Source organism: Pan troglodytes, chromosome 1 (genome assembly GCF_028858775.2).
Source record: "Pan troglodytes isolate AG18354 chromosome 1, NHGRI_mPanTro3-v2.0_pri, whole genome shotgun sequence".
NCBI lineage: Eukaryota > Metazoa > Chordata > Mammalia > Primates > Hominidae > Pan > Pan troglodytes.
In genome coordinates, this window is record NC_072398.2 from 30,054,127 (window position 1) to 30,071,981 (window position 17,855).

A 17,855-nucleotide genomic window follows, 5' to 3' on the forward strand; every position below is an offset into this window, starting at 1 on the left:
TTATCCATAATTCATGCTTTATGCTATTGTTAATACCCTAATTTAATTTTTAAGATACAAGTGTTAGCTCACTTATTAGTTCTAGTAGGTTTTTGTTAGACTTAAAATTTTCACCATAAACAGCCATGGCATCTATTCATAAAGAGATTTATTTTTCCCTTTCCAATTTGTATGTCTTTCCTTTCTTTTCCTTGCCTTTTGCTCTGGCTGCAACTATCAGGATAATGTCAAAAGGAGCTGGTGAGAACAGTTATTCTTGCCTTGCTCATGATCACTCAGTGTTCCACCCCCAAATATGATGTCAGTAGTTGTTTTTTTCTAGATTTTTTTTTCAGAATATCTAAGTTGCCTTCAATTTTTGGTTTGCTGAGAATTTTTATATTATGAATAGGTGTTGATTTTTGAGGGGAAGCTTTCAGTGTTTCACCATTAACTATTGTGTTACTTGTATAAACACACACACACACACCCCCCAAAAACCAAAAACCAAAAAAAATATATAAAATTTGTTTAAATTGAGGAAATTTCCTTCTTCTTTTAGTTTGCTGAGAGTTTTTAACATAAATGGGTAATAAAATTTGTCAGATACTTTTCCTGCATCTATTATGGCTGATAAAAGAAAAACTTCAGCCAAATTAAATTTAAAAGAGTTTAATTGAGCAATGAATGATTCACGAATCGGCAGCCTCCTGAGTCAGAGTAGGCTCAGAGACGCTAGTGCAACCATGTGGCAGAAGAAGATTTTATGGGAAGAAAAAGGAAAGTGAGGTACAGAAACAGCTGGATTGGTTATAACTCAGAGTTTGCCTTATTTGAAAATGGTTCAAAGAGTTGGCTACATTTGATTGGCCAAAACTCAGTCACTGGCACAAGGGTAGGCTAGGGTCTGTTTACACCTCCACTTGTTATAATTCAAGATGTACAGTTTAGTCTTTAGGCCGAACTTAAAATATGTAAGGAGGCAGCTTTAAGTCAAACTTGATTTAACAGGGCTTTTCTCCTTTATTGTAATAAACAATGAGATACATGGATTGATTTTCAAATGTAAAATCAACCTTGCATTCTTGAGATAAAGCCGGTTGGTAAAGATGTGTTATCTTTTTAAATATTTTCCTTAATTTAATTTTCTGAAAGTAACAATTGTTGTGTCTGTGTTGACATGGGATACTGGTCAGCAATTTATTACTTTTTTGTAATATCTTTGACATTTTTGACATCAGGGTACTGCTTGCCTCATAAAAGGAGTTGAGAAGGTTTTCCTTCTCATCTATTTTCTGGAAGTTTGAGGAGAACTCCTAGTATCAATTTTCTACTTAAATATATTTCTTTAAATTCCCCAATGAAATCAACTGGACCTGAAATTTTCCTTGTGGGAAGATTTTTATCCATAAATTTAATTTCGTTACTAGTATAGGACTATATTACTAACATTCCCTTATTATCCTTTTAATTCCTGTAGAATCAGTATTAATGTTCCCTCTTTCATTCCTGATATCTTTTTTGGTATGTTCAGACTGACTAGTTGTTTATCAGTTTTATTGACCCTCTCAAAGTAGCGTCTTTTGGTTTTATCCGATTTTCCCTTGTTTTTCTGTTTCCATTTTCAATTATTCCCATACTTATTTTTATTTTTTTCTATTTTATTGCATATTTTGGTTAAATTTCCTCCTTTTTTTCCTAAGGTGGAAAAATATATCACAGATTTTTTTTTTGAGAACTTAAGGATGACATATTACAGATTTGAGACCTTGTTTATCTTCCTGATAAAAGCATTTTATGCTATAAATTTCACTCTAAATCCTACTTTCTTGCTTCAGTCTATAAATTTTGATATGTTATTATTTGATATAGTTATTAATTGATTCTCATCTCACATCCATCTATTTTTGTCCTGATTTGGGAAACTAAAAACGAACCCTGTAAAAATTTCCCTTTAGACAGCTGCTTAATGTTAGCCTTAGTGGTTGCTGGGGGATCACTGCAAGACAAAGCAAAGGAAGAGGCTTCTTTCTGGTGTGATTTTTCTTTTTCTCCCATAGTAACCAGTGATGTGCAGGCGGCTCAACAGTACTCAGTCAGTGAGTTTCTCCAGCAGTTCAGAGGGCTGCTTCTGGTGGAAGAGCTCCAGGAAGACAGTGCTACATGAGGACCTCTTTTTTTTTTTTTTGAGACAGAGTCTGGCTCTGTTGCCCAGGCTGGAGTGCAATGGTTTGATCTCGGCTCACTGCAACCTCCACCTCGTGGGTTCAAGCGATTATCCTATCTCAGCCTCCCAGTAGATGGGATTACAGCCTCCAAGTAGCTGGGATTACAGGCACCCGCCATGAGGGCCTGTTTCTGCATAGTGGCCGTGGCCCTCCATTATTTCAGCAATGGATTGTTTCTTTGGACCACCTTTGACCAGCCTGTCACTTCATGGACACTCTGCAGGGAGTTTCCATAGAACAGCTCCAGCCTACCCGACCCTCTACTGAATTTTCCAGATACCCAGTGGATTCCTCTTATGAATGAGCTCTAGCTGCAACCTCTGGCAAGTTTGTTTGCCATAGGTAGATTGTAGTTGCTTGTAGTAGTCATACTCTCTCTAATAAAGTCTGTAACTTAGACAAGCAAGGGGAGAGGAATATCTTCCAACTTCTAAACTCCTTTCATCTGTATTCTTACTCACCAGAAATAATAGATGGTTTCTGCATTTATTACTCCTATATTCCACTAGTTACCTATATTGTTAACCCTTTACTAGTTAATAGTTCTTCACCCTAAAATGTTCGTGTTGAACATATTGCTGTGGTTTCTATCTACTGATTGGAACTTGACTAACTTGTGTTTCTATTTACCTTTAGTTCAAAATATTTTCTAATTTCCCTCATGAGTCCTTTTTTGACCCAGAGGTCATTAAGAAGTATGTTGGGCTGGGCGTGGTGCCTCACACCTGCAGTCCCAGCAATTTGGGAGGCCGAGGTGGGTGGATCACCTGAGGTCAGGAGTTTGAGACCAGCCTGACTAACAGGGAGAAACTCCATCTGTACTAAAAAATACAAAATTAGCTGGGTGTGATGGCACATACCTGTAATCCCAGCTACTCAGGAGCCAGAGGCAGGGGAATCGCTTGAACCCGGGAGGCGGAGGTTGCAGTGAGCCGAGATCGCACCATTGCACTCTAGCCTGGGCAACAAGAGTGAAACTCGTCTCAAAAAAAAAGATGTTGCAAAAAAAAAAGATGTTGCCTTATTTCCATATATTTTAGTATTTTCAGGATGAATTCACATTATTTAATTTTAGTTTAATTTTGTTGTGGCCAAAGGTGATACTTTATATGATTTATATTTTTTCTTTATTGTGGTAAAAAAAACTACATAATATGACACCTACTCATTGTTGTAAAACACATCTCTAGAGCTTTTTCATCTTGCGTGACTGAAACTCTAGATTCATTGCATAGCAAATCTCCATTTCCCCCTACCCTGAGTCACTGGCAGCTAACATTAAACTTTCCATTTCTATGAGTTTTTACTACTTTTGATACCTCATATAAGTAGAATCATGTGGTATTTGTCCTTCTATAACTAGCTAATTTCACTTAACATAATGTCCTCAAAGTTCACCCATGTTATGGCATAGGATAATTTTTTTTTCTTTTTAAAGGCTGAAAAGTATCCCATTGCATGATTATGCCACATTTTCTTTATCCATTCATCCATCAAAGGATTTTAGTTGTTTTTACATCTAGGCTATTGTGACTAATGCCAAAATGAACATGAAAGTGAAAGTGCACATATTATTTCAAGACTCTGTTTTGAATTATTTAAATAAATACCTGGAAGTGGGATTGCTGGATCATATGATACTTCTACTTTCAATGATGAGAAACCTCCATATTGTTTTTCATAAAGATTATAGAAGTTACATTTGTACCAATGGTGCACAAGGGTTCCCTTTTCTCCACACCCTTGCCTAAACTTGTTATTTCTTGTTGCTCTCTGTTTCATTTTTGTTGTTTCTTTGATAATGGTCATCTTGAGAATTATGAGGTAATATCTCATTATGGTTTTAATTTGCATTTTCCTGAATATTAGTGATATTGAGAGTCTTTTCATGTACATATTGACTACTTGTATGTCTTCCTTGGAGAAAAGTCTGTTTAAGTTCTTTGTTTATTTTAAAAATCAAATATTTCATTTTTTTTCTTATTATTTAGTTGTAGGAGTTCCTCACATGACTGGATATTAACCCCTTATCAGATATGTGGTCTACAGATATTTTCTCCCATTCTATATGTTCCCTTTTCACTCTGTGATTGTTTCCTTTGCTTTACACAAGCTTTTTAGTTTGATTTAATCCGGCTTGTGTGTTTTCGCTTTTGTTGCCTCTGCTTTTAGTGTTATATCCAGGAAATCATTGCTAAGATCAATGTTATGAAGCTTTCCCTCTATGTTGTTTTCTCTGAGTTTTATAGTTTTAGGTATTACACTTAAGGATTTAATACATTTTGAGTTGATTTTTGTGTAATGTGAAAGATGAGTCCAGTTTCATTTGTTTGCATGTGGGCATCCAGGTTTCCTAAATTCATTTGTAAAACAGACTATCATTTTCCCATCTGTGGTCTTGGTGCCCTTATCAAAGATCATTTGACCCACTATGTAAAGGTTTATTTCTGTACTCTCTATTTTCCTCTGTTGTCTATAGACTTGTCTTTATGCCAGTACCATCCTATTATGATTACTCTACCTCTGTAATATGTTTTGAAGTCAGAAAGTGTGAGGTGTTTTTAGATATCTGGGTTTTCTTTTTTTGTGGTTTCATATAAATTTTATAATTTTTTTTCCTATTTCTGCAAAAAGTACTATTGGGATTTTTATGGTAGTTGCATTGAGTCTGTAGATCACTTTGGCTACAATGGACAATTTAAAAACATTAAATTTTTTATTCCATGAACCTGGGATATCTTTTCACGTATCTGAATCTTCTTTAATTTTTTCATGAATAAATTGTGTTTTTCAGTGTACACATCTTTCATTTCCTTGATTAAGTTTTACCTAAGTATTGTATTCTTCTTAATAATATTGTAAATGAGATTGTTTTCCTTATGTCCTTTTTGGATGTTTATTATTAATTAATAGAAATGCAACTGATTTTTGTATACTGCGTTTGTATTCTGCAACTTTGCTGAATGTGTTCATTAGCTCTAATAGGTTTGTTTTGGTGGACTTATTCATGGTTTATATATATAAGATCATGTCATGTGTTAATAAGGACAATTTTATTTCTTCTTTTACAATTTGCATGCATTTTATTTGTCTTTCTTGCCTAATTGCTCTGGCTATGACTTTCAGTACTAGAAATAGTACTGAATAGAAGTGGTGTGAGTGGGTATCCTTGACTTGTTCCTGATCTCAGCAGAAAAGCTTCCAGATATTTTTTAAAGCATTGATTATGATATTAGCTGTGAGTCTTTCACATATGGCTTTTTTATGTTGAGGTAATTTCTTTCTATTCCTAGTTTGATCAGTGTTTTTGTCTTAAAGAGGTACTAAATTTTTTTCAAGTGCTTTTTCTACATCTACTGATATGATCATCTGGTTGTTATCACTTGTTCTGATAATGTGAAGTTTTATATTGTTTGGTTTTCATATGGCAAACTATCCTTGCATTCCAAGGATAAATTCCACTTGGCCATGGTGTATATCCTCTTAATATGCCACTAAATTTGATATTAAACTTGGTTTGCTACTGTTGTGTTGATTATTTTTGCATCTATATTTATCAAGGATATTGGTCCATAGTTTCATTTTCTTGTAATACTTGTTGGCTTTCGAATCAGAATTCTAAATTGGCCTCATAAGTTTGGACTTCCCTCTTCTTCAATTTTTTGAAGAATTTGAAAAACACTGATGTTAATTCTTCTTTAAATGTTAAGTAGAATCCTCTAATGGTTCACTTGACTGTATTCTGTAAGTCCCTTAGGCTTTGCTTACTTTTTTTTTTTCTTTGCTCCTCTGACTGGTTAATTTCAAGTGACCTGTCTTCAAGGTTGCTGATTCTTTCTTCTGCATAACTGAGTCTCTGTAGAGCCCCTCTAGTAAATATTTCAATACAGTTATTGTATTTATCTACCCCAAATTTTGTTTCAATGTTTTCTCATGTTAATTTCTCATTTTTTTGATTCATTGCTTTCCTGAGATCATTGAACATTTTTATGGCAGTTATTTTGAATTATTTGTCGTTTAATTTATACGTCTATTTCTTAGAGTCATTAACATATTTAAATTGAAACAAATTAGAGTGCCAATTCCAGAAACCCTTGAATCAATTCAGAAAAGTCATCTTTAAAATTGTGTTCCCCTAAAACCACTCTTAGTACCAAAATCTGTGTTAGTCATGGTTCTCCAGAATAACTGAACCAGTAGGATATATGTATATATTTTATATATATTTTATACATATTTTATATATATATATAGTGTGTGTGTATATGCTTCATATATGTTCATATTATATATATGGAATTGGTTCATGGAATTATGGTGGCTGAGAAGTTGCAAGCTGGAGAAAGAGGGAAGCCTACACTGTAATTTATTTCAAGTCTGAAGGCCTGATATCTAGGGTAGGGGGATAGGGGCAATGGTGTTAAGTTCCAGAACACCGATGTCTGAAGATAGATGTCCCAGCTCAATATCAAGATTAAGTTCTCATTCCCTGACCTTTTGTTCTATTTGAGTCCTCAGCAAATTGAATGATGCTCAGTCAATTGAGTAATTATCACATCTTTATTTACCTGTAAACAGTTAAAATAGGGTAACTGGTCATTTTTAAAAAGAAATATCTTACTAAAATTTAGTTTGTCTGGCTAGATTGCTTTAAACAAAGTCAAAACTTAGACACACATACACACATAAAACAAACAAAAAACAAAAGCAATTGCTTAGATAAATGTTTCATAGTAAATATAGGATGCTTATCCCAGTGACTTCTGGCCTTTCTGGGTAGAATTGCTGAGTATGCACTGCATGTGTTTAAGGAGAATTGGAAGATCTAAATATTCTTCCATAATCTTTCTTCCCTCTTTTTCCTTATCTTTTTCTCACTTCTCCACCTCCTTTTTCCTTCCTCTAATGTTTGGATTCTTTTCTAATTCTTCTCTGTGGCATAAATTGCTGTTCACTTAAAAACAAAAAATCAGATGCAAAAAAAATACTTTTAAAACACATGTCACTCACTCTTATTTGTACAAATCTGAATAAAGTATGTGCTTTTAAATGTTTAAATGGTAGTGACTAGAGAATATGCTGGTAGCAAATGAAGGTAAACTATAAATATATCTCTTGTTGATATTTTACTTTAATATTTTAGGTGAAAACAGTTATTATAAACACAAAATTATCCATACAATCACTTAATTCCTTTACATCATTTGCTAATATATCTCTTGTTGATATTTATTTTGCCTACCATCAGGCTTGCCAATCTAAGCTCAAAACTGGTGTAGTTTATCATTTAACATAGTAGTTGACACATAGTCCAAATCTAATAAACATCTATTGAGAAAATAAATATAACTTTTAACTCTAGAATTTTTCTTCCATTTCTAGCATATTCAGCTACCCCATTCATTTTATCTCATGTCCTAAAGATTTTTGTTGGTTTGAGTCCCACCTTTGAAATATTCCTTGGGTTGGCATTGTGAAGCTTGTCAAGATAACATGGGCCTGTCAGGATTCCATGATCTCTATGTATTTTTACAATGTTTCTTCAATGAATACTATAGAACCTAGCCTTCTAACTGTCTCCTATCTCCTCCCTACTTTTCTTACGCAACTCCACAGAAGGAAAAATGCATGCTGTGAAGATGAACATTTAGTTGATTGCTTTTTTACTCTCAACTTTGTGTCCTCAGGAGGATCTATTAAGGACCTGCTGTCATGTCAGTTGTAGATGGGGCTCATTTCCAAGAGTTAAATAGAGTTAGACTCATCCTCTAGCAATATATTCTCTGATGATTAATCAGAAATTTAGAATGAAAACTTACTTTCTTACAATTTTCCTCAGTTCTGTAATTATAAGCAAATCAAGAAAATGCTCTCCATGGCTAGAAGAGAACATAACCTAAGGTACCTTGTAAGAAGACCTCATGGCATTTTTTAAGAATCACGGACAACCCCGCCTCTACTAAAAATACAAAAAAATTAGCTGGGCGTGATGGCATGTGCCTGTAGTCCCAGCTACTCTGGAGGCTGAGGCAGAAGAATCGCTTGAACCCGGGAGGCAGAGGTTGCAGTGAGCTGAGATCACACCACTGCACTCTAGCCTGGGTGACAGAGCAAGACTCTGTCTCAAAAAAAAAAAAAAAAAAAAGAATCACAGACAATTTAGACTACCTAGCTTTCCTTATAAAAATATAATATTGCCATAGGGAGGCTGCTGAGCATAATTCATGCTCATCTGAATTGTCTTGTTAATATATTCTTTTCAAGGGATAAGTCAGAACAACCTGCCTGTAGGTTTGTACTTAGTGCCTATATTAGTCAGGGTTCTCAGGGAAACAGGACCAGTAGGATATTTATAATATTCCCTGGGTTGGCATTGTGAAGCCTTTCAAGATAACATGGGCCTGTCATGATTCCATGATGTCTATGTATTTTTACAATGATGTATGAGTGCGTGTGTATACATATATACACATATATACACACATATTATATGTATATACACACATATATACACATGTGTATATATATTAGGGTGGTACAAAATTAATTGTGGCTTTTGCCATTGAAAATAATGGCAAAAACCACAATTACTTTTGCATCAATCTATATATACACATATATACACACACATATATATGTAGTTTGTATATATGTATATATACACACATACTTATCATAAAAATATTTATTAAAAGAAATTGCTTGAGAACAAATTGTGAGACCTGAAGAAAAAAAATTGCTCACGTGATTGTGGCAGCTGGCAAGTCCAAAATGTGCAGGGTGGACTGGCGGGCTGGAGACCCAGGAAAGCCAAAGCTGCAGTTCAAGTCTAAATGCTGTCAGCTGTAGAATTCTCTCTTGCTTGAGAGAGGCCAGTCCCTTTGTTCTCCTAAGACCTTCAACTGGTTGAAGGAGGCCCACTCATGTTATGGGGGGAAATCTGCTTTACTGAAAGTCCCCCAATTTAAATATTAATCTTATACAAAACCACCCTCACGGAAACACCCAGAATAATCTTTAACCAGATAACTAGGCATCCTGTGGCCCAGCCAACTTAACACATAAAGTTAACCATCACCATGCCCAGGAAAACTTCAGGATAATTTTCTTTGCCAGATACACATTCAGAAGACAAATCAAATGTGAAATGAATTACTTATTTTACAAAGAATGCTCTAGTATAGAATGTTCTTCTGGTGGATTTCAAGGATAAGAAAATCCTAAATGAAGAGAACTTATAAGAGAAGTATACCTCATGAGTAAATCACAGTAGTGAGAAAATCTCCAAAGAGCTATAATTATAGCTAGATGTTTCTGTGAGGGTGTTTTTGTATAAGAGATATATTAGCAAATGATGTTGTCAGAGATAAAATGAAAAGAAGCTGTCAGCAGGCAAACTAGATAATTTATACCAGCACCCCCAAAATTCCTTTATCCTAAGTTTTGTGATAGCTCATCACACAGATCTCTTCTGTCCAGGTAACAGCTGAACTTAGCTCTGCAATTCATTTTGCAAAGGTATTTTTAAAATATTTGAGACTGAATTACTTTAATATTTTAGGTGAAAATCGTTATTATAAACACAAAATTATGTACACAATCACACAACTCCTTCACATCATTTGCTAATATATCTCTTGTTGTTATTATACCAAAGCATTTTTAACTTTAAACAAAGTAGCAATTCCTTTTACACACTTTTTTTTTAAAGTAGATCTTTGTTATTCAGGTAGAAAAGGACTGTAAAAATTCTCTAGTGGCATGTTTTGCTACTTCTGTTGAACAGTATAAAGACTTAGCACAGAGCAGTGTTTTTATTTTTCAAAATACATTACTCTTTTAAAGTATTAATATGTTTTGTCCTTTGTTTTTTACTTCTGTCTATAAAATCCAAATTTCACATAAATAATGGTACCTTGGGCTTTTCACTAAAATATCAGGGCCAGGACTCTTAGCTTCCTGGAGTCCTATTATAGTACATAAATAACTTTGCAAATATGGCTCTTAAAACTTTTAATTGAATAGTGTCATAAAAATACACCTGGCATACTTATTTTCAAAAAATTTAGTCTCGAACACTAAAGTCACCTTATCCATTGAGACTTTCAGTATCATTCCTTTTATATTTCTTTTTCCCCTAAAGGCGTTTCTGTGCTTTAGATTATAGGACCATTATAGTCCCTAAAGCATATCTTTGGTATTGCAATGTCTGCTCCTAAAAGCTTCAAGACATACAAATCAACTTGTATGTCATTATTATGACTTTAGTCCTTGACTTCTCATTTTCTAGTCCAGTGTTTTGTTTTGATTTTAAATATGTGCTTGGGCATTTGTGTAGGACAATGAAGATCTTCGGTTCTTTTGATAATTTTGTATTTGGATTTTGTCACTACCTTTTAGATGTCTAAAGTATAAAACATCCTTAAAGAATTTTTCAAATAAAGTTAACAGTGTAGCCTAATCACTGTGCATTTATCTTTCCACTCAACTTAAAACCACTAGTGACTCAGGTAAACATGAAATAATAGGATAATATATTGTGTAATAATTATAAAAGGAAAAACAATACTGAGATAAATATTAAATATTGAGGCATTGCTGAAATGTAAGAGAGGGCCCCTGAAGTGTGCAAGTGCCACATGGTGGCGTCACCATTCCTACCTGCATCATAGTTGTTATTTCAAAGGGTCGTTTTGTATTCTGCATCCTCTAAAGAGAAGAATCAGCAGAAATTTACTCATTGTGTTTATATTTAAATGTTTAGCTCCAGCAAACAGTCCAGAGTGTTAAGACCATATAGTGAATATACCCTTCAGATAACAATAAATAATGCCAAATTGGATGTAAAATACAAGTACTATGGCTAAGAAACAACCATGGTGCCAGGCTGGAAAATTAAGACAAAAGAGGAATGAAATATTTTTTAATTGAGAGAGCAGACCTCACTGCCATGTTAAGGAATTGGAATAACATGATTTTATGCCCATTACCAAGGAGCTATGCATCATTTTGGTCACTGCAGTAATGAGGATTATGCTAGGCAATATTACAATAACAAACTACACATTCTCAGTGGCTTAACACAAGACAGACTTTATTTCGCATTTATGAAAATTCTGATGCCGGGTGGAGGGCTCTCCTTCATATGGTCACTTCACCACTCGCTGCACATCGCCTTCAGGGCTGTGGTGGCTGAGAAAGAGAGAGCTGAAGGCTTTATAGGTGGGCCTACAAGTGTCATTCATCACTTTCTCCTGTGCAGTGACCAGATCACAGCTACATGGTCTCAATCTAACTGGAAGGGAGGCTGGGAAATATAGGGAATACATTTGATCTATTTCATGAAATATCTCCGGCATACAGACTACAATTAGATAATAAGACAATGTTGTGCTTTATTAATATGGGTACAGGGGAAGCAGATCCAACCAAACTTTATTTATTCATGTGTGTTCTTCCACCACTTATATGGCAGAAGGTAATCATAACAATAGCCATGACTTACTAAATTCCCAACACCGTTCTAAGGACTTTACTTGTGTTATCTCATTTAATCCTTATTTATTACCTTCTGGTAGGCATTAGGATTATTATCTCTATTGTACAGGTGGGGAAATTGTGCCAGGAGATGTTACATGACTTGTCCAGTGTCACATGGTGGAGTAAGTGGGAGAGCCAATTTTGAATTCAGGAAGTCTGGCTCCCGAGCTAGGTGTTTTGCTTTTTTTGTTTTAAGGTGAAGAGTAATAGAGAGCCACCAAAAAGCAAATCAGCCCAGGTCAGTGGCTTTATTCTCACTAAAAACTTCCCATTTCTGCAACTAACAACATCTTATAAAAACAGCAGTACATCAGTGGACAAGTTAGTGTAGATGGTAAATAGGGAATGAAGAACACATTACAGCTGTCTCCACCATTAACTATCATCTCTCTAAATAAGAACATGCAGTCAACTGGGAACTCAGAAACAACTTTTTGTACACATTTTACCTGTATGCCTTGCACCTTAAGTTATTTCTAATGTCATTAGAGAATAAAAATTTACCATCAGAAACTGCATCGTGACACTCTCAAAGTTACTGTTGAATAGAACAAAAGGAAAATAAAGTTAAAAACCTCTCCCCTTGGTCTTCTGTATTTCACTCTTTATTCATTGATCTTTTTATTCCTTCCTTTCCCTCCCCTTCTTTTCACTCCCCTCTTCTCCCCTCCTGTTTTCCCCTCCCCTTTCTCCCCTTCCCTTCTCTCTCCTCTCCTTTCCTCCCCTCTTCTTTCTTCCTTTCTCCTGTCTTTTTCTTTCCTTCCTCCCTCCATCTCCCCCTCCCGCTCTCTCTTCTTCCTTCCTTCTTTCTTCCCTCCCTTCCTTCTTCCCTCCCTCTCTCCTTCCCTCTCTCCCTCCCTTCTTTCCTTCCTTCCTTTCTTCCTTCCTTCCTCATTCTCTCCCTTCTTTCCTCCCTCCCTCCCTCCTTCCTTTCCTTTCTTCCTTTCTCGGAACTCTTCATTTTTGCTAACACTCTGTTTCCTATGTGCTTGCCAAATTTTAGTCTATTTTAATAGTCTAGTGTTGGTTGCACGTAGTTTCTGACTTTTAAATCAAATCTTTAATGAATTTTGTTAAACCCGTAAATCTCACATAATGAGTTTTTGTAATTGTGTTTATGTGTTCAGAAGGAATAACAAGTGTAATTAAGGTTACTATTATCTGTGGAGAATTAAACCCTTCTTTTAAAAGCAATGGAGTTCCTTCATCATATTAATTAAAAAGACTTAAATACTTTCTAAAATAATATATTTTCTCACAGCACATCATAAGCACGTCTGTTAACTAAGACAATTGTAAATATAGCTTTTCCATGAAAATAACAATTTCTTTAACCCGGGACCATATCGGTCTATGCTGTGATTTGAGCCATGTTTCACTTGCATTCCTTTGTCCAAACTATAATGTTTACATTTATTCTTTAGTATCTTACTACATCATGTTTAAATGTAAACAACTGAGATTTGTTTCTCTCTGTTGGAATTTCTAAATAACAGTTCTGCATATTACAACGTTAAAGATGTGTCATGGCAGCTGCAAATAACTTTTAAAAAGAAACTTTGTGCAGCAAACTATCACATTTCATCTGCACTCTGGCAAATGGTGCTTTCTTTTTGGCCCCAATTCAGCCTTCATTTTGCAAAACCAACTTCCTGCGGCATGAGAATATACATTTTCTTGGGCCAAATATTCCAAAGTGGACACCAATTTGGTACTCCCAGTGTTTTTCAGCTCTCCAGCTTTGGGACATATGAGCATTGAAAAATGCCAGATTTCTATATTCGTGCCAAACATTTAGGCTTTGGAGGCTGAAAAGTCAAGCATCTCTATTTTAGTATAAAATGCCAGAAGCAAGCTGTCCTTATGAAACAATTACTTCCAGTCAATGGATCAGCAAACAGCACCACATTTTCAGGCAAACTTTATGTTGTCTGCTCAGCACCCCCAAAATAGTCAGTTACTTCTAGCTCTGGAAGGGAATTTGGATCACATGATGAGAGATGAAGAGGTTAATGGATGTCAACAGTGTGGAAATTTGATAAAATGGAAGTTAGGCTTTCTACTTTCTCATTTTTGTTCTATTTTTCTTTTTCAGCTAGCATGTAATTTTCTTTCTCTACTTCTCTACATTTGGAGGATGGAAATGTAGATGCTCTTCCATTGTGCCAGCCTCCTCATTCTTCTTTCTCCAATGCCGCATCTTCCTGCAAACTTCCTGCCACAACTCAAACAACAGGAAAATAAATGATCTGAAATCCTCCTGAACTGCAGCCTACCTATCGTGGTCTCTATGGGTGCAAACTTCCTTCCAGAAGCTTGTTCAGCTGGCTAAAACAGGACATTTGCCAATGCAGCCAAAAGTTGGGTCTTATACTGGCTACCTCCTATGCAGAGTGAAAAACTTTTCTTTCTCCCACAGCCACAGACATCACTCCTCTTCCAGCTCAATATCTTTCAAAGGGATGGCTCTCAGTCCCGAAATGAAAAGAAAAGGTGGCTTGGTGCAAATCATTCTCTTTATCAGCAAAAGAAATACCAAAGCCTGTGTCCTTCTGACATAGTGAGCTGTCGAGGTAGTCCAGGGAAAAGATGACAGTGAATTGAGTTATGGGATGGCAATGGAGACTGAAAAGAATCTGTGTTTATTATATGTATATATATCATTAAGGTAGAACTAGTGGATTTTCTCTGGCACTGCACATGGGAAGCAAGTGAAGGAGAGTGATCTAGAATGACGCCACCATTTTTGCCTGAGAAATTCAGTACTCAGAGGTGTCTGTCATTCAGAGAGATGGAGGAAACAAGAAGAGGAGCAAGTTGGGGGAGAGGGTAAGCAGAATCAAAAACGGTGTTGATACGTTAACTTTAGGATGCATAGTAGACATCGGAGTACAGATGGAGTTTAGGAGCAAAGTTATATAGAGAGATAAATTTGAGAACCTGTAATTCTTTTATTTGTGGCAGATAATTAGACAAATGATTTCTAAATATTCCCATGACTACTACAGAACATCAATAAATTCCTTAATAATACTAGAAGGAGAAATGTGGTTTATATTTTCCCAGGGGTTTTCTAACCTTTCAGCAATTCTCTTTCTTTTCAGCAAATGTTTGGTAATTATGCTGGAATATTGGGGTGGGGGTGCTTTCTTTTTAAGGCTGCTATTTCTTTATGTATTTCTCTGGTCTTTAAGCTCTCAAGTAGAATCATCTGATGTGATTTCTCAGCTAATATAGGCATTTTATAACTTGCCCAGAGCCTCATTGTTTTCAATTCTGTTTTTTTTTTCCCCTATTAGTTCTTTAACCATATTTGTGACTTTGTATTTTGAGACATTCTGGAACATTCTCCGGTAGAATAAAACTATAATACTATGGGAATAAAAAATACAATACTATACTTAGAAAACAACCATAGGGCTGGGCGCAGTGGCTCATACCTGTAATCCCAACACTTTGGGAGGCCGAGGCAGGCAGATCACAAGATCAAGAGATTGAGACCATCCTGGCCAACAGAGTGAAACCCCATCTGTACTAAAAATACAAAAATTAGCTGGGCATGATGGCGCACACCTGTAGTCCCAGCTACTCGGGAGGCTGAGGCAGGAGAATTGCTTGAACCTGCTCTTTTTTTGACATGACCACACCCTGCAGCAGCTCGCCCACTTACTCCACTATGTGACATTGGACAAGTCATTTAGCATCTCCTGGCACAATTTCCCCACCTGTACGGTAGAGGTAATAATCCTAATGCCTACCAGAAGGTAATAAATAAGGATTAAATTAGATAACACAGGTAAAGTGCTTAGAATGGTGTTTAGAATTTAGTAAGTCATGGCTCTTGTTATGATTATCTTCTGCCCATATAAGTGGTTGGAGAACACACATGAATAAATAAAGTTTGGTTGAATCTGCTTCACAGTTAGAAGAGTGTTATTATAATCTCAACAAGATGCTTAGGTTGTAACAGTGGGAATATACACAAATATATAGGAACCAATATTCAGCATGTGATTAATCTTTCATCCACAGCATGAAACACAGAGCCTGGCACAAAATATCTTCTCAATAATTAGTGTTAAATGGAAAAGCAAAGTAGATGTAGAGAGATAGGAAAATAAGAAACTTAAAAAGATTCCTAGTTTTCTGGCTTGAATCACTAAGTTGATGCTTCTGTCATAACAATTTGAGAGGCTGAGGCAGGAGGATCACTTGAGCCCAGGAGTTCAAGACCAGCCTGGGCAATATGGTGAAACCCCATCTTATACAGTTTGGCTCTGTGTCATCACCCAAATCTCATATCGAATTGCAATCCTCAATGTTGGAGGGAAGGGCCTGGTGGAAGGTGACTGGATCATGGGGGTAGATTTCTCCCTTGCTGGTCTCATGATCGTGAGTGAGTTCTTACAAGATCTGGTTGTTTAAAAGCATGTACCACTTCCTCCTTCACTCTCCCTCTCTCCTGCTCTGCCATGTGAAGATTGTGCCTGCTTCTCCTTCACCTTCTGCCATGATTGGAAGTTTCCTGAGGCCTCCCCAGCCATGCTTCTTGTACAGTCTGTGGAACCATGAGCCAATTAAATCTCTTTTCTTTATAAATTACCCAATCTTGGGTAGGTCTTTATAGCAGTGTGAGAATGAACTAGTACACCATCTCGACAATTTTTTTTAAATTAGTTGAACATGATGGCACCTGTGTTTGGTTCCAGCTACTCGGGAGGTTGAGGCAGCGAGATTGCTTGAGCCCAGGATGCTGAGGCTACAATGAGCTGTGATCATGCCATTGCACTCCAGCCTAAGTGACAGAGTGAGACCCTGTCTCCAAAAAAAAAGAGAGGTATAGAAGGAATTATGCATTTCAGTGGGAAGAAACCCATGAGATTTGAGGTTATATTTAGTTTGAAATGCTCATAAGACATTCACGTCTAGATGTTAGGCAGAAAGTTTGAGATATGGCACTCAAAATGGAGATATAAATTTGGGAGTGTGAAAAGAAACAATTACAATAATTGTTGTAACAATAATTACAACAGTTACTACAAATTTGCCTTAAAGATCTTAATTGACTTTTATATGCAATTCTAGAATCATAAAACACCTCCTTATATAAAATAGAATGAGTGTTCCAATGAGCTGAACAGAGATTGGTTTATAGACAGAAAAGGGCTGAGGAAAGCAGAAACAGAGAACAAAAAGTGGATTGGTTGTTTCAAAGTTACTTTCCTTGTAAAGGTTAATGCAGAGGGGGCTTCCTTATCACACTGGCTAAAATAGCCTGTTTGGGGATTTGGCTATTTTCTCTCATTCTTTTGATTTCTCAGGTCAGATAAACAACTTAGTTTTGACTTAGAGGTGTGGAACTTTAGCATGAGTGCCTCCATTTTGGTTTGGTCTGTGGGGCCTAGGTGAAAGTGTGACCAAAGCTTAGGGCATTATTGCTACTCTCAGTTGTCAAAATTCTGAGTTTCCATACTCAACATGCCTATAGATTACAGTATCCTTATGATGATGCATTTCTTTGAATTTTTGTTGTTCCGGCTAAAGAGAGATCGTTTGACATTAGGCATATGACTGCATGCAAACATTTAAAATATTTGAGAGAATACAGCACACCAGGGAGAATACTATTATGGCTCTCTGGATAATAATATTAGGAGTTTGGAGTTTGTCACTTAGCTAGGATCCCCATAAACTAAACCAACAAAAATCAAATAGGTGAAAGAATGAACCAGATGAGGAATCTACCCATTTTAGCCAAGCAGCCTGTCTCTTCTACTTATTCATGTGCAACAAGAAATGTCAGCTACTGTGCAGATTCCTTCCTGTTCAGCCAGTAGGTAGTGATTCCATTATCTAGTATCCCACGACTTGGTTACGTTAAAGCAGGGAATCAGAGCAAGTGGGTCCAGAGGTCTGACTCGATAAAAAGGGGCCACTGGTACAAGTCAAAGGATAATTGCATTGGAGATATTGCTACAGTTTACCCACTGAGTGGGCTAAAAAGTCACTTAGTTCATGTAAAGATCTGGGTTTGGCATGACAGATCTGACATTTTGTCAAATTGCCTGCATAAACTACTGATTCTGAAATTTTAACCACAGCATTATC

General features: G+C 36.1%; 1 long non-coding RNA gene across 2 annotated transcripts in view; it reads left to right on the forward strand.

The window, feature by feature from the left end:
* The window catches only part of LOC107970220 (uncharacterized), a 213,182-nt gene that overhangs the window by 114,497 nt on the left and 80,830 nt on the right, over nucleotides 1-17,855 (forward strand). The window contains exon 5 of one of the 2 annotated variants that reach the window (XR_010150287.1): nucleotides 13,843-14,780. The exons of the other annotated variant lie outside the window; for it this stretch is intronic. This is a non-coding gene — a long non-coding RNA (uncharacterized LOC107970220). Of the gene's footprint in view, nucleotides 1-13,842; nucleotides 14,781-17,855 lie in introns of those variants that run through there. 2 annotated transcript variants of the gene reach the window in all.